Source organism: Podarcis gaigeae (genome assembly GCF_964106915.1).
Source record: "Podarcis gaigeae genome assembly, chromosome: 3".
Lineage (NCBI taxonomy): Eukaryota > Metazoa > Chordata > Lepidosauria > Squamata > Lacertidae > Podarcis > Podarcis gaigeae.
Genome location: NC_139680.1, coordinates 85,451,903 through 85,477,779, shown reverse-complemented (window position 1 = coordinate 85,477,779; position 25,877 = coordinate 85,451,903). Strand labels below are relative to the sequence as shown.

The 25,877-nt window shown below is 39.9% G+C and overlaps 1 protein-coding gene and 1 long non-coding RNA gene across 6 annotated transcripts in view; one reads left to right on the top strand and one right to left on the bottom strand.

Moving 5' to 3' along the window:
- BTBD9 (BTB domain containing 9) overlaps positions 1-25,877 on the top strand; it is a 157,350-nt gene that overhangs the window by 40,582 nt on the left and 90,891 nt on the right. The gene's annotated exons all lie outside the window — the stretch shown is intronic.
- Positions 2,909-25,877, bottom strand: part of LOC310841681 — a 29,776-nt gene continuing 6,807 nt past the window's right edge. Inside the window, exons 2-4 of the long non-coding RNA XR_014562686.1 lie at positions 5,808-5,889; positions 3,610-3,715; positions 2,909-3,020 (exon numbers count right to left, since the gene is read on the bottom strand). This is a non-coding gene — a long non-coding RNA (uncharacterized lncRNA). The remainder of the gene's footprint in view (positions 3,021-3,609; positions 3,716-5,807; positions 5,890-25,877) is intronic.

Here is a 25,877-nt window from a genome sequence, read left to right as displayed (position 1 = left end):
ATGTTTTGAAAGTGTCATAAATATATCTATGAAGAGCCTTTAACCAATATGAACATTTGAGCTTTTAATGGGCTTGTTTTGCATTGTTAGTAAAATTGTGACCTTTATAAAAACTTCTGGTTCCCGTTAGACCTGTCATCCAGCCCAAAGACTAATATTTTAGAATCTCCACATATTTGCCCATGGTTTCTTACTCTAGACACCCTGTCCACTTTGTGTGAAATTCAACTCTCAGTGGCGCATCTCTCTTAAGTGTAGGTATAACTCATACTTAAAGTAGCCTGCCACCCATGCAGTCTTCTCAGGGTGGGGTGGGGGTAGTTTTTTGGGGGGGATATATTTTCTTTGCAGCCCTCAAACTCCACTTCCAGCCTCAACCCTGTTTGTTTACCTATGAAAAGAAAAGACAGATGACTGATTCCAGTTGCACATTATCTATCTTTAAATTTGAGAATAAGACATTAATCAGTTACTACAGCCTGCAGCCTGAGCAACAGATTCTTATGAAAGCTTGCTTCTTGGCCTATTTCACCAAGGTAGAATTAATTGTCTGTTTTCTGTATTTAAAATACCTTGTAGTAACAACTCCTTCCATATCATTTCTCTAAGGGTGTAAACATTGCATACTGTTTTCTCGTGGTTTCATCAAGGATGAATATTCTTCATTAAGTTACATAATTATCTCTCAAATATCAAACTTTATACTAATTTAGAATTAATTCTGAAGGCACCGCGTTATGCTGAAGTTTATTTCTGTGCTGCCTTTCCACCAAAAACAACCCCCAAGGCAGCTCATAAAAGATAATGCAAAAGATAACTCAAGCAAAAACATAATATCTTACAACATACAAAAAATTAAAATGAAATCTTAGCATTTCAACAAAAAATGCATTCATATTATTGCCGAAAGGCAAAAGGGCAGTTCCCGGAAAGATGTCAGAGAGAGCAGGAGCAGGTGTGTCATAAAGGGTCGTAGGCAGGGGAAGTGGGAAAGCTTGCCTCTTATTGGTCCAGTAGTCTCTCTCCTGTAGCAACCCTGTGTTCCTAGCTGCAACTGTAAACCCTACACTGTCATCTGAGAATCTCTTCTTACTTTGGATGTATCTTCCCCAACCTGGTGCCCTCCAGATATTTTGGACTAACTCCCATCATTCCCAGGCATCATGCCAATAGTTAGGCATCGTGGGAGATTTAGTCCAAAACATCTGAAGGTCACCAGGCAGGGAAGGGCTGATGTGGAAGCTGCTGCAGTGCTGCTCCATCCTGTGCCATTAGGGTAATTTGAGAAGCTCCAGGACAGAGCGGAAGAGCCCATGCTGCAGCACTGCTTCATGCCATTGTCTCTTCAGTTTATCGGGGATTGAATTGGTATGGTTACACTGGCTAGGGCCTAGGCTCTTTCCCACATGGCCTGGGGCTGCTTACATAATTCCAGATGAACTAGAAAGGAGCTATGTATATATGGCAATTACCAGAACTGTGCTTATTATTCCACTTTGCACCTTTTGCAGAGCGCTTACAGCTGTGGTAATTGTTATGTACTGACGTTCTCACCCTGGGCCAGCAGGGGGATACTGTAGATAGTTATGCAAATGAAGAATTGAAAGTGATGTTCAGTGATTGGATAGTTTTAGAAAGTTGCTACAATAACGTTGTACTGGAGCTCTATATAAGCAGGCTGACTGAGCCCTTCAGTTCAGTTCTGTTCTGGCCTCTGAATAAACAAGAGCTGTTTGAAGAATCGCTGTGTCGTTGGATATGTTCACCCACAACGTAACACTAATGTTTCTGGGCTGCAGGTAGAGGAGGATGTTTAAATGTCTGACTGTTTTTCCAACCCCTCCTCATTAAAAACAAAAACTTGGAATACCTTTTCACACTGTAGTAAATGGACACACCATAGAACCATAGTATAGAAAGCGATTTAGGCCTAGTGTGGTTTAGTGGTTAGTGATAGAGTAGAACTAGGAAGGCCCAGGTTCAAATGCCTGCTCAGCCATTGGATGACCTTGGGACAGTCACTGTCTTGCTGCATAACTTGCTTCACAGGATTGTGAGATAAAATGGTGGTGGAAGAACCGTGCATGTTGCTCAGAGCTCCTTGGAGGAAAGAGGTGAGATAAATGTGATAAATACAAAAGGTCTGACTTCAATATAAGGCAGATCCCTATGTTCCAAATAGATCTGTGGGGTTGACAGTTTCATTTTCACTCCCTTTCCAAATGATACCCAACATGTTTACCCTTTTTATCGACTTGTAGACCTCATGGATGAAATCAGTTGTACTGATTTAGGAAATTGAGGGGTAACAGTTCAGTATAGACCTGAGCTCCCTGAAAATGCAAAATGTAGTTGCATAAAGAAACTTCTGGGGTTGAAGAAGAATGGCAGGAAAGCTTGGATGCCTAATTTAAAGATAATGATCTTGAGTTGTATCCAGTGAATACGTCCTTTTAGTGAAAGGGTTTTTACCTGTGCAACAGGACCTCCTCTCTTCACCTGTCACCCTAAATCTGCTTTGTAGAGTTGGGGGAGCCTCCAGAACAAATTTTGAGGGGACATGGGAAAGAGGAACTCCTATTTCACAGGCAAAAGTCAATGCATTTAACTGGATGACTTCTTCGGATACCATCCTTTGTAATGATTTTTTAGTCAATTTCAACATCACAGCATATAACATACCGCCTAAGCAATGTATCTGAATAATAATTTTAAAAAATCATTTGCCAGATTATTTTGAATTCAGTAATTGTAATCCTTCAAAAATCAGTATTTTGTTTAGAAATTTTTACTTAGAGCCATCTGAAGACTATTCCTAGATGGGAATGTGGACTGTTCTGATTTTAAACCAAACACAGTGCAGAAAGTCAGAAAACTGCAAACATTTATTTTTGTTTTGCTTGTATCCCTGCTTGATTTGTATTACAAAAACAGATGATATGAGAAGAATATCCACTGCTTTATCCTCTGCCTGGAGGCCTTATCTCTTGACATTTTCAAGGTCAGCTCCACATTTCATACTGTGGGAAAAGAAAAGAAAGGCATATTGGAAACAATTGTTCTCTTTGTTTTATGTTAATTATGCAGCTTCAATAAATGTTGGGATTACATTGAAAATAACAACTGTAGATAAGATTTTGCTACTTGCAAACTGAAAATTAGCAAATGCCTTTCTGTAGATATATATCCCATCCTATCATACAGGCTCAAGGTGGCTTTCATTTAAGTACCCTCTTCTCTTCGGGGGTTGTATCCTCCTGCTCCCCCTTCCCTGAGGTGCCATAATAATCACATGCCCAAAGATACATAATATTATGTAGGGAACAGTGGGGGCTGACCTTTTTTCAGTATATACGAGCTAAGATGGCTCTTTGTGAATCTCTTGATATATCTGTTGCTGTTGCTGTTTCATGCTGACTTCAGGGTTGAGTGAGAGGTTGATATAAATGCAAATGCAGTGCTATGACTCCAAATGCTGCTAAATATTACTACTAGAGTAGTGGAATTTGTGCAGTTTCCTTAGGACAAGTTGGCAGGGAGATATGTTCCATAATGAAGCACTGCTAAGCTTTGTTGATTGACTCCTAAGGCTATCCGTGAGCAATGTACCTGCATTCTCGGAGGCTTTCAGAAGTTGTCACTAAGCTTCGTTTTCCCTTGTCATTATTGACAAGTCTGTTTGTAACATTTCTTCTAGTCCACAAAGCAGCTTAAACTCAATTAAGAAAGAAAAGGTTTCGAAAGGCCAGAAGAAGAACTGCAGTTCAGTAATAATATTTTCATATCATTAGTTGCCGTATTTGCATTGATGCAGAAAAATCTATTAGAAAGGCTTACTGCTCTTTCCATGTGAAGCCATCATGTGTGCTATAACGTCTGGCTTGACACTTCTTTAACACTATTTTTTCTTAACATTAAGAAGAAATTGTCAGCATTTATGACAGCAAAATGAGGTTGTTTTTGTTCTGTATGGAAATATTTCTACCTATTCTCATTCTCTATGCCCCTTTATGTTATTGGCATTTAACTAGTGGGAGACAGTGACATCGACCCTTTGCTGGTAATTTGGATGATAAAATTGCAAACTGATTCAACACTTCTTTTGAATTCTGCATTTAATAAATAATACAGGACTGTCAAATTCTTGTGATTTAGTCAAGTATATTTTAACAGTTCTTTCTCTCTAATGTTGCACAAGGTTTTATGGATTCTTCTTTGTGGGATCTATGTCTCGGCAGTGCTGTTTTCAAAATGCTTTAGCTGGAGAACTGGCACTCAAAAGGGAAGTCTTGCTTTATCTGCATGCTGCTTCCCTAAAATATGGATTTTTCAAATTAAGCATGTCTTTAAGTGTATCACTTCAGGGAGTGAAACTTAATTTTTGCAAATTTCTTTAGAGGGGGCGTCTTAAAATATGTTTTTGGGTATGACGAATTCAAATCTGCTATCATTTTTTGTGAATTGACAACATTTAGCTTGATAAATCTGTGTTTGATTAAAAAGCATGTAAACTGTTTTTGGAAAACCAAAGAATTTTAATTTTACCTTCTGAAAATGTCAGGCAGTACTATAAAAAATTCAGTTCCTCTGCATAAAACATAACCTGCTAAGCATACAACATTACCTTGTAATCATAAAACAACATTAGAAAGTAATGATATCTGTTCATAAGATAAAACAACATTAGAAAGTAATGACATCTGTTAATAAGAAATTTAAACAAGAAGTTTCATCAAGTCTTGCTTTGATTTGTTCTTGGACATCAGCCGCCAACTTGCTGCTATACCACGTAAGATTTTCAGTGCTGTTTATATGCCAGAAGAACCTAAAACTCATACCAGCATACAGTAGTGATACACCATAGAGCAAACACAAAACCATCTTTAAAATGTTACTGTTGTATCTGCATTAGGCTCATTCAGTATGTACTTATATACTAGGCAGACCTGTTGGGCCTCACAGCTGTTCCTGGGGATTTGAGTGCAGCTTAGGGTGCACTTCTGTAAAAGATTAATAGAAGAGGGCAAACTATAGTTCAGGAAAGTCTACTCTTACTGCTCTCATTGAGGAACCCTTGATAAGTTTAAGGGTTTAAAGTTTCAATTCCTTGAAATCTGTTTGCTTGCAAGACTTGGATTAGTCCACAAGAACCTAACTGTCAGGGAACTGCCATCGGAGGGACAGGTGGTGGAGAGGCTCCAGGAGAATAGGAGAGACTCTACAGCAGAAGAAGGAACCAGTAGGGGGAGAGCAGGAGTTCCAGCGGAAAGGGAATCGGGGGAGAGGCTCTGGGATACTTCTAGTGAGAACAGTGAGGAGATAACAAGACCCCCTTTAGAAACCCCCACCCCTCGCCGGAAGCTGTCACGCAGAGAGTCCAGGAGGCGCATGTCCGTCAAACAACTTTTATGTTGGAGTAAGTTCCGTAGACGCCCACTGTCGGATTCTACCAGCGACTGACGGAGTCATGCTTTGGGGGGCTCCGTTAGTGCCTAGGTTTGGGTGACCAGCCAAACCCCAGAGGGATCAAGCTTTTACGCACAAGCAGCTCATTATCCCATCACACTAACTTTTAGCCAAGCTGCATGCACAAACGTATAACCCACTGAAGAAGGTTATATACAACTAAATTTTGTTTAGTTTTTTTGTTCATTTCTTATTCATCAGCATTACATTTATATATGTTCCAACTTTGCTCTGAGGAGCTCAAGGTGGCATTTATGGTCTCCTTCCCCTCATCTGTTATCCTTACAACAATCCTATGAGGTAGGTTAGACTGGCAGACAGTGACTGGCCCAAGGTCGTACCTGGAGTTTCTTGGCTGATTCAAACCTTGGTCTTTAGGATCAAGTCTTCTTAATATTCCTGTACCTTCCTTTTTTCCACATTCTGGAAAGATGTTGAAGTGCATAAGCTGTGGGAGGGGAATAACCTTTTCCCATGGGTCTGGACATTTAAGGAGTCCATTGTTAACAGTCCTGTGTGGAACCTTTAAGGTTAACCAATTCAGGCTGCAATCCTGAACATACTTAACAGGGAGAAGTCTCCATGGAATGTACAGTTTCTTTGGCATGAACCCATATTAGAAATTGTGACAGCAGGGACCACTTCTGAAACAAAATAGCACACTTTTGTAGTTTAGTTAGGTGTTGTTTGTAAAACTGCAATGCTTACGTGTCCACAGTACAGAGGAGGCTGGAGAGAAAGCCAGAATAACTTGGCCACACCTCTGTGACCTCGGAGCTGTGAAAAACCTATGAAGCCTTACAATTTCAGAAGGTCATCTGAAGAAGAACATAGCCAGCAGATTGTCTCATAAAATTTGGTGTGTAGTAGTGCAGTTTGCAATGGAGAATTACATCCCATTCTACACATTTGTCCAGGAATTGTGGATCAAGTGAGTTTGCACCCAGTCAATTTCTTGAGCATTGTTAGTGGGAAATAAAATAAATAGCTATTGTCATAAAAACCACAAACCCTTCAATGCTGAAACAAAGCTTTTAAAAAGAGGGAATTTAATGGAAGAAATTGTGGGAAATGTGCCCCCCCCCAATTTACAGCTTTATTCATTGCATATTAAAGAAAATGGGGTGAATCATATAATTAAATGTGACTTTACTGCTACCTAGTGACATTTTTGTTAGATTGTTTGAGGTGGGAACTTTTCAGACAAAATGCCCACCCTTTAAAAGGTGAAATAAATGAGTGAGAATTATTTGTGTATAGTTTGATGGCCAGGTAGACTTCAATCTAACCCTGTATTCGTTGAACGATTCATCTACAAGCTTGCACAGATTCATGTTGTTCATAAATGAAATATTAGGGACCACTTCAAAATGGTCCCTGCAATTCAGGGACATGCAATTCAGCAACATGGAAGATATCCAATTGTAGCACCCTGTATGTGCCAATAGGAGTTCCTCCTCTTCTGCCTTCTGCCTTCAGTCCTGCCCCAAAATCTACTTTGGAGGGTTGCTGGGGGAGGGGCATTGTAGGGGAAAGGAGTGAAAGAGGAAAGTTTTGTCATTAGACCTCTGCTCATAGTACAAAAACTGAAAGAGAATTACTTTGTTTCTCAGTTTAAATTAAACCATATAAACTGCAAATTCCCTTTTGTTATAGCTGCACAAGAAAATAGGATAGTGGGTTAGATGTAGGTAAATTTTATCAAATTTGAGCAATTGTTGACCTTTATAAATGTGAATACAATACATTTGGTGTCAAAAAATACACATGTGGATGATGACTTATGATACAAGCAGTCTGCAGAGCTTAAAAGAATGTGGAAATGGGGTACCACTGACAATACCTCCTGGAATAAGCTCCAAGATAATTCTCCTATATAGTAAGTCCACAACTTACTATATACTTACAACATAACTTGTGCACATTCAGCTTTATGCTCTTGATGGATTCAGGAAAGAAAAACAACCCAAGGGAACATCTAAATAACACTATATAAAAGCGGTCTGCTCAACAAGGTGAAAGTTGTGAGAACATATGGACTGAAAAAGGTGGAAAACTTTTGTTAAATCCAATACACCTTGGCATCTGCTCTGATGGTTTTGTGGGCAAGTAATTAAATTCCCTTAATTTGTAGCCAGATCATGTAGTAAGTGAAGGTTACTCAGTGCCACTTCATCATCTAAAATGCTGTGGAAAGTAATAAGGTGACTCATCAGTGAAATATGCTAGATATGTTTTCCTTCACTAATTGGGCTACAAGGACTAATAACACCCATGGTACACCTTGGTTCATCCAAGTAAAGTCCCATCTGGTAGATGGGAGAATGTGCTGGGAACTTGGCCATTTGTACTGTGTCTATATTGTTTCCTAGCTCATTCAATATATATTTTTTGCATTTCCACTTTGAAACATTGTTTTTTCCCACAGGATGGGTTCTCTTATGTACATCAATAGCCACCATTGTAGCACGTAGCACCAAGCACCTATTCATTAATTATGTAGCCCCTGAGATTGTATTTAGGGTGAGCTCAGAAGAGTTTCTTCATTCCTTCCTGCATCTTTCTTGTGAGTGGCAGAAGTTGATGTGAACACAGGTGTGCAAAATAAAACTAGTCGGTCCAACTCAGTTGTTAATTTTTACCCACATTGGACAAGCTATGGAGGAGCACAGGGGAGTGTGTGATAGATTAAGCCGCAGTGTTTCCCAACCTTGGGCCTCCAGCTGTTTTTGAACTACAATTCCCATCATCCCTGACCACTGGTCTTGCTAGCTAGGGATGATGGGAGTTGTAGTCCAAAAACAGCTGGAGGCCCAAGGTTGGGAAACACAGGATTAAGGCCCATCCACAGTCTCAGGCCAGGCACAATCCCAGGGATCAAGTAGTAAATGACCAACCCCCATTAGCTTAAGATAGTCTTCTCTTCACCAATTCCCATTAATCATTTTAAGATAGCAGTAGAAAAACTCAAACAGTACCATACTTAGGCAAAAGCCCAGATTGAAAGCAAGTCTTGACAACAAACTAGAGTTGTGGTAGTGGAAGGTGTAACCTGCCTAAAAATTGCTTCCAGAAGGAAGAAAAGTTTTTCAGCTGTTTAGACATTTTTATTTTCTTCATGAACAGTTGCTTTAAATCTCCATGTTGGGCTTACAGATTTGTTCCAGGCCATGTTTTTAAAGAGTTACATACAGTGAGTGGTGCTGCCCTCTTAGTTGATGTTTTGTGTAAGAATGTACTATGAAATGCATAGAAAATGTTCAATAGTAAAAAGTGTTCAGGTATGTCCTTAAAATTTCTCTTGAGAATTTGTAAGGTGCATAGAGGTGAAGAAAATGCAGCAGGCTTTGTTGAAATATTATCTCTTGTTTCCCCATAAAGCATAACTTGTGAAAGAATGGAAGGGAAACTATCACTGACAGGTTCATTGCAGCCTCTTCTCTGGTAATTTACATAAAATCTTCTTCATAACTTTTTTTGAGCTTTAAATCAAATGCAAAGGAGAATAAGACGGTGGGAATGTTGACAAGCAGAACCTGTCCACATTTTCCAGAACTTCTGAAATATTGAATATCTCCATTTCTGATGAATTCAGTCTAGACGGTCTCTCATTTTAGCTCAGTCAGCTTGGCTTGTCAGCTTGTAAACTCTGATAAAGGAGAAGAACTCATCATTACTTCCTGCAGAAATAGCTAGCTGGAAACAAAAATATATTTTTTTTCTGCTGAGGATTGTTGGAGGAGCTAGAATCCCTTTCACTTAACTATAAAACTTCTTGGAACTGGAGACTGTGTATCTTCTCCATAATGAGCCTTCCTCGAGGTGCTAGGACTAATGAAATTCAGTAGGGCAGCATGGCAGCTGAAAACAGAATCCCCACCCCCACCAGAGAATACTTTTTCTGTCACTGGAAGGTATTTTTATTTGGAAAGGGAGAGAAGTAGTAAGGGGGCTGTCTTTCCCCTTTTCTAGCTCTGGAGGGCAGAAGGGAGCAGCATGAGCCCAGGCTTGCTGTGGCTCATCCTCATAACATTAGGCAGGCATGAGTTTGAAAGCATTTGCTTCCATATTAGTTTAGCTTTTGACATCCAAACCTAGACAAAGTATGACTAACCTGAAATATGCTTTGTTAAAACAAGCTACTCCCCTCCCTGTTTGGTGTCATCTGCAAATTTGATGACCATCCCCTCAATTCCTCCATCGAAGTTTTATAAAGACGTTGAACAACAACAGGCCCAGGACAGAACCCTGTGGCACCTCACTTGTCACTTTTTTCCAGGATGTTGAGAAATCATTAGTGAGCACTCTTTGGGTTCAGCCAGTCAACCAGCTGCAAATCTACCTAACAGCTAAGATTAAACTACCGTATTTTTCGCTCTATAACACGCACATAGTTTTTAGAGGAGGAAAACAAGAAAAAAAATATTCTAAACGAAATAGTGGATATATCATTTTTGTGGTTCATGCTGTGGCCACAGACATGTGATCTGACAGTGAGTTTGGAGTAGCTCAATGCAAAAATCCTGAGGATCCATGTGGATCCATGCCTTGTAACCATGGAGGAGGGAAGGAAGGGGAACCATGGATCCTCTGCTCACGACTGCAGCAGATCCCCCCGCCACCCGCAAGCATTCGCTCCATAACACGCACAGACATTTCCCCTTACTTTCTAGGAGGAAAAAAGTGAGTGTTATGGTGTAAAAAATACGGTATATAACTAGTAAGATTCAACTATATAACTTGTAAGATTCAACTACATAACTAAGATTAAACTATATAACTAGCCTGCCAGAGGTGAACCCTTGTTGGTGTAAAGTGCTTTCTAATTTATTGTTTTACCCAAATCTGCTCTTCAGAAATGATCTGTGGCTTTGTCAGAGTCCTATTACATGCTTCCCCGCTAAACAAATGCAACCCATATTTCTTAAACAGGAATTTGCAGGTGTCACATGTCAAGTTATGGTGAATGAGAAGATTAAATACATAATTAATTCTATTAGCAGAAAGCACCTCTTTTTCATGTTAGTATAGTTACTGAATAATTTATATGCATTGTATGTTATAACTTGCTTATTAATATTTTTGTGGAAGGTTGATCTGTGGAGCTCTAGAGTGGATTTGGTCTTCAATGAGACCTGGCTAGGACTGGTTTCTGGTCAAATGGTTTGCATAGCAGGCTGGTTATAAGTCATTTGCTGATGGGCTTTCATTTAACACTGATATTCCATCTGTTATGGATGAAGGAAAGCTCTCCTCTTCCTAGCTCCTCCGTACCCAGAAATATTCTGCTCCTCGCTTTGGTTTAGGTGGGGACAAGTGCAATATCTATAAATGGTTCTACTGCAAATTTTATTTTTGCCTGCCTCATGCCATCCTTCAAGTTCTGCATTGATTCTGGTTATAGAACTGCAACTCACCATAGACATGAATAATTTTATCCACTAGAGTTTTTCCCCATGAGTCACTTACACCTCCAATGTCTTTTTTTTAAAGAATTTTATTAAGTTTTTCAATAGTTATATAAAAACAAAACATGACAATGATGAAAAAACAGACAAAAGAAAAACAAGACAAAAAAAGAACAAGTATAATTTCATTCCCTTTTTTTCTTATACCTTACTTTCCCGACTTCCCCATACCTCCCCTCTCTGTATTCCAATTTCTGTTATATTAGTTCAGCAAATTCTTCCCCTTAATTTTGACTTACACCTCCAATGTCAAGGAGTGAGTGGGGAGAAGTGTAACCAGTTAGCTCAATCAATACATGAGAGTTCAAGTACTGGAACTTAAGCATATTTTGCTATCTGTTTTGTTTTTTACATTGTGTCACTTGTACTCATCCTTGCAAACTCTCTCTTACATGAAAAATGGAGACTTGGGATATAAATGTTATATAAATCTCTGAGTAAGTCTTCTGAGGGCGTGCCTTTTGAACTATTTTCTAGGACTGTGCGGATGTCCCCCTTCCCACGTAGGGTTTTTTGTACTTCAGATTTGCTGCCCTCTAGTCACTGGCAAAGTTGCATGCTCTGGCACCGGGGGCGGAGAGCAGGCAGGGGCATGGCTGCCGTATGTCCGGGGGGGGCCATGGCACGTTGCCTGCGGGGGCGTGGTGCCCAGTGCGGTGGAGGTATGCACAGCACATGTTGGGGGTGCGGCCGTGATGGTATCCCCCTCCCTGATGGTGCTGGGGGTGGTGCACTCCCCCCGTCCCCCTGTTCCTCAGCCAGTGCCTCCAGTTTTAAGTTTGAAATTTTCTAAACTTTATTTTGGGTTTGCTGGATCCCCAGAAGTTTTCTCTTTATATCTCTTTCCCCGACTTCCGGAGGCGGCGCGAAACAGCAATGGTGGTCCTCTTCGCGCTGTGAAGAGGGGCTCCGCGAAAAAGGGTCGTCCGCTACGGCAAAGCGGAGACCCATCAAGAAAAACCGCAGGCAGAGCGAGCCTGCGGCCGTGGGACTCGGCGGGCGCCTTGAGCCCCCCCAGAAGCGGAGAAGGAGCCTCGTAAGAGGCTCCGGAACGTGAAAGGGGGAGCGGCACTGTGAGTTCATCGCTCTTTTCGTGGACGCAAAGCCGCGCTGCTGCTGCTGATGAGCGCCGACCTTTCTTCTTGAAAACAACGAAATTGGAGCAACATACCCGTGAGTAAGGGGTTTAAATTTTTAACCAAATTGGAGAAATTCGGCTGAAAACGGGAGGCGAGTAACAGGAAGTCCGCCTCCCGACTCTGCTAATTAGACCAAAGCAAGGGCTCTGAAGCGAGCTGAAGTGATTAAAAGGGACTGTAAAAGTGGAAGAAAGAGTGCATTGATAGACTGTATATCTTTGAGGAGAAAAGGAAAAGAATTGTGAAATTTATGGACTTTTGCCTTTTGGAACTGTCCCCCTATTTTTGAGCTAAACGGAATTAAAAGGGGTAACCCCGTCATCGGGCTGCCAGTGTTTAGAAGAGAACTGTCAAACTGCTGTCAAACTGACGACATTGTAGCAGAGGCTTAAACTGTTGCATGGACTGAGATATTAACGTTTAACATTGTTGCTGGGACCTCCTTTGACACCTTGTGGCTGGAGTTTAAGAAACTGGAAGCTTTGGAAACCTTCCTTTTGTGCATTGGAATTACAAAAATTTAACATGGGGAATATAGGAACTTCAATGGCAGAAAATAGTTCCTTCCTTCTTTGAAATTTTGAAATACTCCCCCTAGAGGATTGTGGAAGTATAGTGGCCTGGGAATTGAACTTTATTGAAATTCTTTGTGGTTTAATTGTTTATACTTTGGACTCGTCTTTCTTATGGGACAAAAGATCATTTGACCTTGAACAGAGGCAGGTGTGGAATGAGCGGCTCAGGGAGAACAAGAGCAGCTAAAGCCAAAGATAAAGAAAAAGAGAAAAAATCTGGGCAACTTATGCAAACAACTTTAACTCATCATCGCAGATCATCCGTCCCAACTGTGCTGACAGCACAGGAGGTGGAATTTGTATAGCCTGCTACAGAAGATATGGCAACTGGAGGATCTGAAACAGTTTTGAAACAAATTTTGGAACAACTGGCAGTTTTAAATCAAAAAGTGGATAATCAAACATCAAAAATTGACCAAGCTACATCCTCTATTGGCAGATTAACTGAACAGGTTTCGCAGCACACCCAGGCGATTGAAAAACTGCAAGGAGCTACGGCTGAAAACTACAAATTAGCTGTGGAAGCCAATCAAAAAGCAGAACAGGCGAATATAAAGGTTGATGAAATTAAAGGGGAAGTAAGGCCTCTGAAAAGACAGGTAGGGGAACAACAAGCCTACCTGTCATTGGTTGAATTGAAAAGTAAAGAAAATAATCTCAGGATAAGGGCTATCCCGGAACTGGAGAAAGACAACCTAGAGGGATTTCTGACACTTTTGTTCTCCAAATTCTGGGGAATTGAGGAAGAAAAGGACTTTAAAATTGTGACAGCCTTTAGACTGGGAAGATCTGTAAAGAAAGACAAGTCCAGAGACTGCTTAGTTATTCTGAGATCAAGAGAAGAGAGGGATAAGATATTAGGCCTACATTTCAAGAAATCTTTGGAGATAGAAGGCAAAAAGGCTGAAATTTACAGAGATATACCCAAATATCTCTTGGAACTTAGGACTACCTATATAGATTTGACTAAATTGTTGAGACACAACGGAATTCCTTATAGGTGGGAGTTTCCACACGGACTTTCATTTACTTACAAAGGAAGGAAAATAAAAATTAAATCACCTGAAGACCAGCAGAAGTTCCTATACGACCACGAGGAGGACCTGCAAAAAGGAGCTGTAGCTTCTTGGCCTCCACCACCACCGGGACCACCTTCAAAAGTCACACCACCTGGATCTGGACCAGTACTACCACCTCCGGGATCGGAGGGAAACTTAGACACCCCATTGTAGGACTTGTCAATTGAATCAGGATGTCTCTGCAGCTGCTTAGTTGGAACATAAATGGCGGAAATTCCCCGGAAAAAAGAAGAAAAATTTTTCACATTTTGAAAAAGGAACAATTGGACGTTATGTGCCTACAAGAAACACATGTGACAAGGCTCCACAGAAAAGTGCTAATTAATAAAAGACTAGGCCAAGAATTTATTTCTTCGGATAAAGTTAAGAAAAGAGGAGTGGTGATATATGCAAAGGAGAGCCTGTCACCGAAATTTTTATTTAAAGATGAACATGGCCGAATTTTGGCGATTGAAATACAGACACAAGGAGAAAAAATTTTGATATTAGGAATATATGCTCCAAATGAGGAAAAATCGGAATTTTTCAGGAAGCTGCATGAGACTATGCTGGATTACTTGGACTACAATAACATCATTATGTTGGGTGATATGAATGGGGTTGTGTCTGTAAATATGGATAAGTCACAAAGTGCCAACATATCGAAAGATGGCAGACTACCTAAAACCTTTTTTGAAATGACTGACAATATGGACTTAATTGACATATGGAGGGTTAAGAACCCTCTAGGGAAAGAAGGAACTTTCTTTTCTGAAGCTCATCTGACATGGACACGAATTGACCAAATATGGACAACTAGAGGACTGGCACCTAAGACTAGAAAAGTGGAAATCTGCCCAAAAACTTGCTCCGACCATAATGCTTTGAAAGTGGAACTGAGACTAAATACAACCGGATCCTTTAGATGGAAAATGAATGACACTATATTAAGAGATCAGGAGATTGTTAAGAAGGCCCAAAAAACTTTAAAGGACTATTTTGAGATAAATTTGAATACCACCGTGGAAAAAAGAATAATCTGGGACGCAAGCAAGGCAGTCATGAGAGGGTTTCTAATACAACAAAATACGATTAAGAAAAGGCTCTGGAATGAAAAGAAGGAGAAGATATTGGAGAAAATAAGAGAAGGAGAGAAAAAATTAAGATCTAGGCCTAAGTCGAAGGATGTGCTAAGAGAAGTGAAATTTTTCCAGGCGCAATATTCGAAATTGATAAATCAAGAGGTGGAATGGAAAATTAAACAAATGAAACAAAGATCCTTTGAATCAGCGAATAAGTGTGGGAAACTGCTAGCTTGGCAGTTGAAAAAGAGACAAAAGCTTAATACAGTTACAAATCTAGAGATTGAAGGGAGAATGGTTCAGAAACCTGAGGAAATTAGAAAGTGTTTCCAGAGATATTTCAAAGAACTCTACTCACAAGGGCCGCAAAAAGCTTCCGAGGTGGATCAATTTCTTAAAACTAATGGATTACAAAAAATACCCCAGGAAATGAGAACAAACCTGAATTGCAACATCACACAGCAAGAAATTGAAAGTGCCATTCAGAATCTTCAATTGGGCAAGTCTCCAGGCCCTGATGGTCTAACCTCCAAATATTACAAAGTTTTAAAGGATTATTTGATACAACCCTTGATGGAGGTTTGTAACCAGATCATGGAGGGAAGGAAGGCACCGGAAACGTGGAAAGAAGCTTTCATCACATTGATACCTAAACTAGAAACTGAAAAGACTCAGCTTAAGAACTACCGCCCCATCTCACTCCTAAATGTGGATTACAAAATTTTTGCAGATATCCTGGCAAGTAGATTTTAAAAAGTATTAAATGAAGTGATCCATAAGGACCAGGCTGGCTTTCTCCCTGGTAGGCATTTGTTTGACAATACAAGAAACATTATTGATATTTTGGAACTTCTACAAACAAATCTTAACACCAGAGCGGTCTTAATTTTTATTGATGCAGAGAAGGCCTTTGATAATATTTCTTGGATGTTCATGAAGAAAAATTTGGAAGGGATGGGAGTGGGGCGGGGGTTTGAAAATGGTATAGAAGCAATCTATTCAGAACAAAAAGCTAAATTGATAGTAAACAATGTGGTGACAGAGGAGTTTAAAATTGAAAAAGGGACACGTCAGGGGTGCCCCCTATCCCCCCTATTGTTCATCTCAGTTCTGGAGGTGTTGCTAAACATGATTAGAAAGGACCGGTTGGTCCAAGGAATTGAGGTCGGAGTGAAACAATATAAATTGAAAGCATTTGCAGATGACCTGGTATTAACATTACAGGAACCAGTCTCCAGCACTAAAAGAGTGTTAGAATTAATTTCTGACTTTGGTCGGGTGGCGGGGTTTAAGTTAAATAAGCAAAAAACTAAAGTTTTAGCAAAAAATTTGACAGTCACAGAAACAGATGAGTTCTCTAAAGAAACGGAACTGAATGTGGTTAAAAAAGTAAAATACCTAGGGGTGTATCTGACCTCCAAAAATTTGAATTTGTTTAAAGATAACTACGAGAAATGTTGGTCAGAAATCAAAAGAGATTTGGAAACATGGTCAAGATTGAAACTTTCCTTGTTAGGCCGAATAGCTGCTGTAAAGATGAATGTATTGCCGAAAATGTTATTTTTGTTTCAGGCCCTACAGATCGTGGACAAGGTGGAATGTTTTGGAAAGTGGCAGAAGGATATTTCCAAGTTTGTTTGGCAGGGCAAAAAGCCCCGAATAAAGTTTAAAATATTAACTGATGCGAAAGAAAGAGGGGGATTTGCCCTGCCAGACTTGAGGTTATATTATGAATCTGCAGCCTTCTGCTGGTTGAAAGATTGGATTTTATTGGAGAACACTGATGTCCTAGATCTGGAAGGGTTTGATAATGCGTTTGGGTGGCATGCATATTTGTGGTATGACAAGGTTAAAGTGCACAAATTGTTTAAAAATCATATTGTCAGAAGAGCAATTTTGATGGTCTGGACAAAATATAAAGACTTATTGGAGAGTAAGACTCCGAGGTGGCTCTCACCGGTGGAGGCCAAGGCACGTAAGAGACTTAACATGGAGGCCCATTGGCCTAAATATTGGGAAATAATCGAAAAAATTGGAGACAATTGGAGGTTGCTGAGCTTGGAAAAACTGAAAACCAAGATGCGAGATTGGTTGCACTATGCGCAAATTCAGGAGGTCTTTAAAATAGATAAAAAGGTTGGATTCCAGGTGGAAAAATCGAAACTAGAGACTGAATTGTTAGAGCCAAAAAATAAACTACTTTCGAGAATGTATAACTTGCTGCTTAAGTGGAATACACAGGATGAGACAGTCAAATCCGCCATGATAAAATGGGCGCAGGATGTGGGGCACAACATTATGTTTGTAGACTGGGAAAGGTTATGGAACACCGGTTTGAAATTTACGGCATGCACTGCCTTGAAGGAAAATATTATGAAAATGGTATACCGGTGGTACATGACCCCAGTCAAGCTAGCTAAGATATACCATCTGTCCGACAACAAATGTTGGAAATGTAGAGAGGCGGAAGGGACATTCTTTCATCTCTGGTGGACCTGCCCGAAAGTGAAGGCCTTCTGGGAAATGATCCATAATGAACTAAAAAAAGGTACTGAGATTTACCTTACCTAAGAAACCAGAGGCCTTCCTTCTGGGCATGGTGGACCAGAGAGTGTTTAAGAAGGATAGAACCTTTTTTATGTATGCTACCACAGCAGCAAGGATCCTGATTGCAAAATATTGGAAGACACAAGATTTACCCACGCTGGAGGAATGGCAATCGCAGTTGATGGACTATATGGAATTGGCCGAAATGACTGGCAGAATCCGAGACTTGGGAGAAGAAACAATTGAGGAGGACTGGAAAAAATTTAAGGTCTATTTGAAAAAACACTATAAGCTGTATGAATGTTAAAAAAAAATGCACCTTTTAGGAAACTCTAGCTTCAGCAAATGTAAGTTAATGAAATGAAAATTAAGACACAAGAATTTAGAGGTAAAATAATGAAACAACTTTATTGTGTTTAATACAAAACGTACAAGAATTGGGTTACAGTATATTTGAAATCAGGGAACATGATAAAATGGAAGATACAATAAGTTTTGAAATAAGTTAACAAATTGCTGATGTTTTATATGACAGAATGCAGGGTTTGGAGGATGCGGGGAAGTCCTTTAGATTTGAGGAAAAAAGAACATGGAAATTTGTTATTCTTCTATTCTATTTTCTTACATCTATCCTTTATTCTTTTTTCTGTATTTCTTAAACTCAATAAAAAATATTATAAAAAAATATATATCTCTTTCCCCTACCCTCCTTAGAGCTTCTTAGTGTGAGTTAATTAAAACAGCACATAAGAAGAAGTTTTTTGATCACTTAAAGAGTTCACATGACATTATTATTTAAGCCAGGGGTGTGGAATCTTATTTATGTTGAAGGCCTCATTCTCTCAGGCGCAATCTGTCAGCAGCCACATGCTGGTAGTGGATGGGAGCAGAGCCAAGCGTGGCACTTAGCATTTTCTATTTCTCTTTTTCTCTCTCCTGCGCTTGCACATGCACACACAGAGCAGAGAAGGGTATGATTACCAGGAGTGGCAGAGGAGGGGGAGCAAGAGTGAGTCCACAGTGTCTAAAGGACCAGAGTCCCCATCTTTGATGTAAGGAATATAGATATGGACATCTGTGCATAGGCAATCTGTAAAGGGGAGGGAAAAGATGTGCAGGACTATGAACAAAGTCCCAGAATCTTTTGAGAAGAATGCTGACTTGCTAACACACTCTCAGACAAAGATTAGGTAATTCAGATCCCAAAAATCTGTGAAGGAATCCAAAGGGAGATAGTTTCATAAACATTTCTAATATCCTCCCATAACTTTGCCTTCTACACAAAGCTATGAACAATTGAATGCACAGAGAGTGCAATACTTTTCCCGATTTAGCAGTTGGTTGTTCTCTGTCCCTTGGTGGTTGTGCATACTGAGAAGAAGCTGCTGTTCACGTTTTATAGGTCAAAATATAACTAATGCTATTAATATTTTTCAGACTACTTCCAAAGGGACAGCATAATAAAAAGTTACTTGATTCAGAGGACCTGTTAGCAAGAAAACAGTGTATATACATTAATAAATCCACCTCTGAATCAGCACAGCATAACTCAGAATAGCAGTGAGATGGTGGTACGGACTGTTCATCAGTATAGGTGTCTGCTAGTAGTTTCTATGCTTAATGTTTGTACAACTAAGCACTGCATATTGGAGGCTTCCAGGATGTTTTCAGACATCCTGATAAAAGGCAACAACTCCTTTAACTGATACTAATAAACTCATTTTTAAAAAGTTTATCTGGCTATGATCAAAGCAACAAGCAAGTAGTAGGTCCTCTGCATGGAGGAAGAGAAGAAATGCTATTGGGTGACAGAAAGAAAGCGGAAGTGCTCAACACCTACTTTGCTTCTGTCTTCATCCAAAAGGAAAGCAGTGTCCAACCTGGTGATAACAGAATAAACAATGCAAGGAGGGAGCTGCAGCCCCAGATAGGAATAGGGGTAGTCAGGGAACCACTAGCTACTTTAAGTGAATTCATATCTCCAGCGCCTGGTGAACTGCACCCAAGGTTACTAAAGGAGTTTGTGGATGTAATCTCAAGAGCCTGTTTATAATCTTTGAAGATTCTTGGAGAACAGGTGAGGACCCTGCAGACTAGAGGTGAAAAAATGCCCCCATCTTCAAAAACCAAAAAAACAAGACCCAGATAACTACCGACTGGTCAACTTGATGTGGATACCAGAAAAGGTACAAGAACACATAGTTAAATGGCCAGTCTGTGAGCGCTTAAAAAAGATTGCTGTGATTACTAAGACCCAGCATGAGATTCATCATGCCAGACGAACCTCTCTCTCTTTTTTTGATGGAGTTACAAGCTTGGTGGATCAGGGGAATACTGTTGGTGCAGTGTATCTTGATTTCAGTATGGCTTTTGACATAGTCCCACATGACATTCTTGCCAAGAAGCTGGTAAAACGTGGGCTGGACGAGGTAACTGTTAGGTGGATTTGTAGCTGGCTGACTGACCAAACCCAAAGAGTGCTCACTAATGGTTCCTCATAATCCTGGAAAACAGTGACAAGTGGGTGCCACAGGATTCCAACTAAACACCAGGAAGAATTTTCTGATGATCAGAGCTGTTTGACAGTAGAATGGACTCCTTTGGAAAGTGGTGGACTCTCCTTCATTGGAGGTTTTTAAGCAGAGGTTGGATGACCATCTGTCATGGATGTTTTCGTTGAGATTCCTGCATAGCAGGGAGATAGACTAGATGACCCTCAGGTTCCCGTCCAACTCTACAATTCTATGATTGAGAACTCCCTTAAGGCCTAATTCTGTCACCGATCCAGTTACTGGCATTAGCTGAGCTTAGGTGAAAGGTTGTTAATATTCTCCCAAATTCTGCAGCATTTAATTAATGGGACTTATTTCCCCAGTTTGTTAAAGTATTAACTGAAGTTCTTCAGAATCACTCAGTTCTGCTATTTACTACATGTATTGATTAGCTTTTATTTAAAGACAGTTGGTTTATAGTATTTTAATCTTGTTGCTCACATTTATTCGTCTGAGTAAATGGGATTTCTGCAAAGACAGTAAGTAATGGCTCTGTTCTTTTAAAACTTGAAATAGATTGCAGAAAATTGAGGCCTTTTGGTGCATTATGGGTTAGGTGAGAGAATAAGTGAACAGAATGGAAATAGAAAATGTTGCTATGTGGTAGTTCAATTCCTTAACTTCAGTGAAATGTAGGCTAAACAATTTTAGAAGCATAGCAAGACCGTCGTCAAAATAGGAAGACCAGTAATTCAAATGATTATAATCCTTTAATTGTAATAGTGCCTATTAAGTCTTGATATATTTAATTGTCTATTTAAGTGTCTTTATATTTAATTTTAGCTTTCACTCAAATATAATTGTGATATGCAAATTAGAGGGAAAGAAATTAATAACATTGATTCAGTTCAGCTTGAGTAGAATTGACAATTACTGAGAGAATTTCACCTTGCTAGAGTCTGGCACAAACCAAGCTGAACACAATCATGAACGATACTGACACAATCGAAACATTCACCTGAACACACAAAGGGTTAAACAGGGATTGCGCAAGGTTGCACACACAATTCCCTATCCACAAGGAAAGCAGAGTTGAAGATGTTCCTGATGTTTGCTAGGGAAAAGGGGGAGCCAAGTTGTGGGGTGTATATGTATTGTGTGCATGCACATAATGGATCTTTTCTATTGGAGGAAGACTAGACAGATCTTGCAAAACATACATAGGCCTATTTAGTTGTTGCTTTCTGAAGCAAGATTTCACCCCTTAAATTGTATTAGGCCTTGCATCCCCCATGCCGTACTGTGCAGAGAAAATAATGAACAGTTGTGAATTGCAGTTATTGTAGAATTTATCTAATCCCTCAGTCTGTTCCTGGATTGAAAGAAGATGTTCGTTTGCAGATTTTTAGAAATCTTTTATTTGAATAAACTTTGTACACCATAATGATTCACTGGTTTACTCCATTTGATGAATGATGGGTTCTAGCACCCATGATTATTACTGGGTTCAGATTTACTCCTTGAAAGTAACAAGTGAACAAAGCATTACTTTTGTAGCCTTGCAAGCAAAATGGAGAAATAGAACCCGTCAGTTAGACAGGCGGGGGATAAGAAATGAGCTTCAGGCTTGCTTTCTTCAACTTAATCAAAACATAAGCCTTATTCTCACCTTTTCAAGGATATGTAGACTTAACGTACGGAGGGGAAGGCAGAATTGGCTACTCGCCCTTTCCAGATTCAAAGGAAGCTGAGAATGGGACTGCTCTGGGTGTCCAGTTATATGAATGTAAACCCGACAATGTAATCCGGAGACCTAGCAAAGGTGTGGTCAATCTTACTCTCACCTTCAAAAGTTGATTCTGTGACCATAAAGATTGTGAGACTAGAGCTGTAATTTGACATAATGTTAATATCTGACAAATCAGTTTGTGCAAACCAAGCCAGAATTGCTGCTTCCCTGCTCCCACCCCCCACCCCATGTCAGGAAGTGAGAAAATTAGAATATATGAAAAGATGAGGAAGCGCGCAAGCATGAGAGTCATTTCTTATGCTCCAAATCATGCTTTGGCAGTTTATCTGAATTGACCCAGTCTCTTGAATTTTGATAACAAAAGTAAGGAAACTATTAGTGTGTATTACACCCCAACTTATTTTTGGATGCTTCTACATCCTCTTGATTGCCCCCCTTCCTATAATGTTTATACCCAGGTCAATGGCACCAGGTACAAGGAAGCAGAAAAGCAATTTTATGAAGCAGCTGTGACATAATTATAAGATTTGTTTCCTACTCAGAAGCTATTGCTGTCAAGGGAACCATATTTAACTTTTAAATAAGACTCGTTCATCCTTTTGAAGATGAATGCAATGTGTTAGTGAAAGGTTGATACAGCTTCTTTTTAAAGGCACCTGTTAATGCATTTACCTTGCTAGCATTTTCAGAGTGAAGGACCTGAGGATAGTTTCTAGATTGGTTGTCAGCTTATACCTGACAAGAGATGCCTACACACAATTCTATGTAGGTCTGTGTGCTTGTGGGAGAGAGGTGGGGGGAAGGTAGGTGGATCAAAATTCTTCGCTCTTGCTTCTGTTTTGTTTCTTTTGATGTCCTCTACCCTGGGTCACTGAAGGGATTGTACACACATGAAGGTGACTGCTGGCTGCTGAAGGATCCTGTGTGAGAAACAGGGATGGGAAGATCTCCCAGGGTGAGAGGCTGGGAGAAGAAAGGGAAGGTCCCATGTGAGAACTGGGAGGGCCCACCCCCTTCTGTGTGAGACGAGGACTGGGATCTACCTTTGAGAGAGGGCTCTGTGTTTTCTTTTTCTTTCTTTCTCTGTTTTTGTTTTGATTTAAATTAGTTTCTTATATCTTACTATATTACAAAAAGCCTTAATAATATATTATTGGGGGGGGGGTGTTTCTGTGTTAGGTGTGGGCAGGTGTGGGGGACTCCCTGGTCCTGAATGGGGTAACTGCTTCTGAAGCACCAGGTGCACAGCCTGGGAGTCATTTTGGACTCACAGCTGTCCACAGAGTCAGGTTAATTCTGTGTCCAGGGCAGCTGTCTACCAGCTCCATCTGGTACGCAGGCTGAGACCCTACCTGCCCGCGGACTGTCTCGCCAGAGTGGTGCATGCTCTAGTTATCTCCCACTTGGACTACTGTAATTCACTCTACATGGGGCTGCCTTTGAAGGTGAACTCGGAAACTATAATTAATTCAGAATGCAGCAGCTAGACTGATGTCTGGGAGTGGCCACCAAGACCATATAACACTGATCCTGAAAGACATAACATTGACTCCCCATATATTTCCAAGCACAATTCCAAGTGTTGGTGCTGACCTTTAAAGCCCTAATGGCCTCGGCCCTGTATACCTGAAAGAGCGTCTCCACCCCCATCATTCAGCCCAAACACTGAGATTTAGCACTGAGGGCCTTCTGGCAGTTCCCACACTACAGGTGAAGCTACAGGGAACCTGGCAGAGGGGCTTCTCGGTAGTGGCACCCACCCTGTGGAACTCCCTCCCATCACATGTTAAAGAGATGAGTAATTATACAATATTTAGGAAACATCTGAAGGCAGCCCTGTATAAGGAAGCTTTTTAAGGTTTAATGTTTTACTATGTTTTTATATATGCTGGAAGCCGCCCAGAGTGGCTGGGGTAACCCAGTGAGATGGGCGGGGTACTATTATTATTATTATTATTATTATTATTATTATTATTATTATTGACTTCCATGAACACCATAAAGCTCAACATTTTGTTTGACCCTCTGTATCCTCTAAATGCAGCAATTTGAGAAACTGAAGATTGAAAGTCACTGGCTATAGACTGGCAGTTAAAAGCATTAAAAAAACACACCAAACAAACACTGGATTTTATGTTCAGTCAGTTCATATACATTCTTGATCTCAGAAGCTAAAGCTATTTACCATTTTCTGCTGCCACTTTATACGTTTATAATATGAAGGAGGCATTATGAAATGGGAAAAAGAAAAAGCATTTTTATATTGCTAAATATTTTAAAATATGTTTTCTTCTCTCTCATTTTCTTTCTGTTCATCCAATATAGCCTTGGAGAGATCTGTGAGGCACATTTCATAATGTTTTGTTACATTCCAAGCATAAGTTTTTTTTGGGGGGGGACGAAGAAGCACTGAAAGGTTTTATGGGTGCCATTTTCATGCTTGTTTTCAGACATTATCTGCAGTTGTTTGCCCTCTAGAAATAGTACAGAGCTAAGCATTCACAATTCTTGCAGACTTCAGAACTTTGAATAGCTTTGTTTTATAGATATATATAATATCAGCTCATTTGGTAAGAAACCTGTTCTGTTGATGCCAGCCTCTCTTGCAGACAGGAATAAGAAAACAAAATCACAGAAAGGTTCACCACTGAACTCAGTTAAAGGTCTATAAAGGGTGGGATAGAAGTATAAAGTTCAGTTTTCCCTTCCCTAATAGTGTGAAATGGAAAGTGGACAATATTTATTTCTCCATAAAACCGTACCTTTTCTTTAAAATGTATATGCATGCTAAACTAGAACAGCAGGACTTCCACATCACAGTTTCCCACCATTGATTTTCTCTGTGGCGCTTTCTTTAACTTTTGATCTTCTGTACCTTCTCTACTTTCTTCCCTTTGGTGTTCTTCTCCTGTTCCTGCCCTCCGCTTATCCCTTTTTACCCTCTGTCCCTCATTAGCTTGCTCAATATACTGAAGTACCTGGAATGAAGTGTCCGGATCCAAAGCTTCTTACTTAGGAATAACTGAGCTAATTGGGATTTCCCCCCATTGTTCCTGCAAAATGAAATGTGAGAAAAACAAGTGGTTTTTGAAGAAATGGAAGCGGGAGAAGGGTCTGCAGATAGAATTCGGAATATAAAGTATGAAATACTCTTTACTTTGACCAGGTTTTTTTTTTTTAAGCATCAAACATGATTAATAGTTTTTGGGGATTCTGAGCAGGCGCTAGATCGATCAGCTGCTTGTTAATGAGGGGAAAGTGAGTTAAGAGGGAATGCAGTCCACCTACCTGTGCAACAACCACCTGCCTATTTTATATTCTTGTTTCCCTCTAATGAAGGAACCAATTGGTTTAGAGTGATCAATGCTGACCTATTAGGATCAGACGCTGTTCTGGCATTGCTAAGGCAATTACACAGAGTTGCTGGCTTCTTTAAAAAAAAAAAAGAAGTTTGTGTAAAAAGGCCAGAGACTTTGAAATGAATAAAAACTGCATTCCTGTAAGGGAAACAGATATTCTGGTTGGAATGAACTGTTTGTTTCTTTCTATACACAAAATCAGAAATCAAGGTCAGCATCATTTGTAGCTTCTTCGTTCTGTCTCTGGGATGTTCTAGGGTTGTATCCAACTAAGTCATTGTGTGAGCAAAATGATTTCCATGAGCAGAATGGAACTTTCCCCTCACTCTCCTCTCTCTGTCACCCCAAATCTACTCTTGACTCCCTCCCCCCAACTCTCTGGAGTTTATTTGGAGGGTTATTCTGTAGGGGCACTGAATGGGATGTTTTGTTGTACTTATGTAAGTTGTTCTGCTAGAGCAATTACTTAGTATATGGGATTTTCCATGCACATTGTATTTTTTACAGAAATACTTAACTACATTTTAAACGTCTTGCTGTAGCTCTTTATTTCTTTCATCAAACGGGTTTGAATGGGATAGCCTGTGAGTCTCCTTCAACTCTATGATCAATAATCTTTTGGAATGAAATAATAGGTAATGTGTACAGTTTGCTGCTAAGGTTTGTCTTAGGTAATTGAATATAATGTGTAGAATCTCTACATTGTTTGCCCATTTGTTGATCTGAACAAGGGACAGGTTTAAATTTGGAATTTCCTATGTGGAATAAAAGTAAAAATACTAGGATGACTATAAAATATGTATGACACAGATAAATTGTTCTGATATGTTGATGAAGGTGAAGTTCAGGCTCCTAATTTGAATTGGTTGCCAGATAAGATTCCTGTAAAGGTTGCTTTATCTCAGTGTTTTGGGATCATCTCTGGGGTAACAGTCAAAACG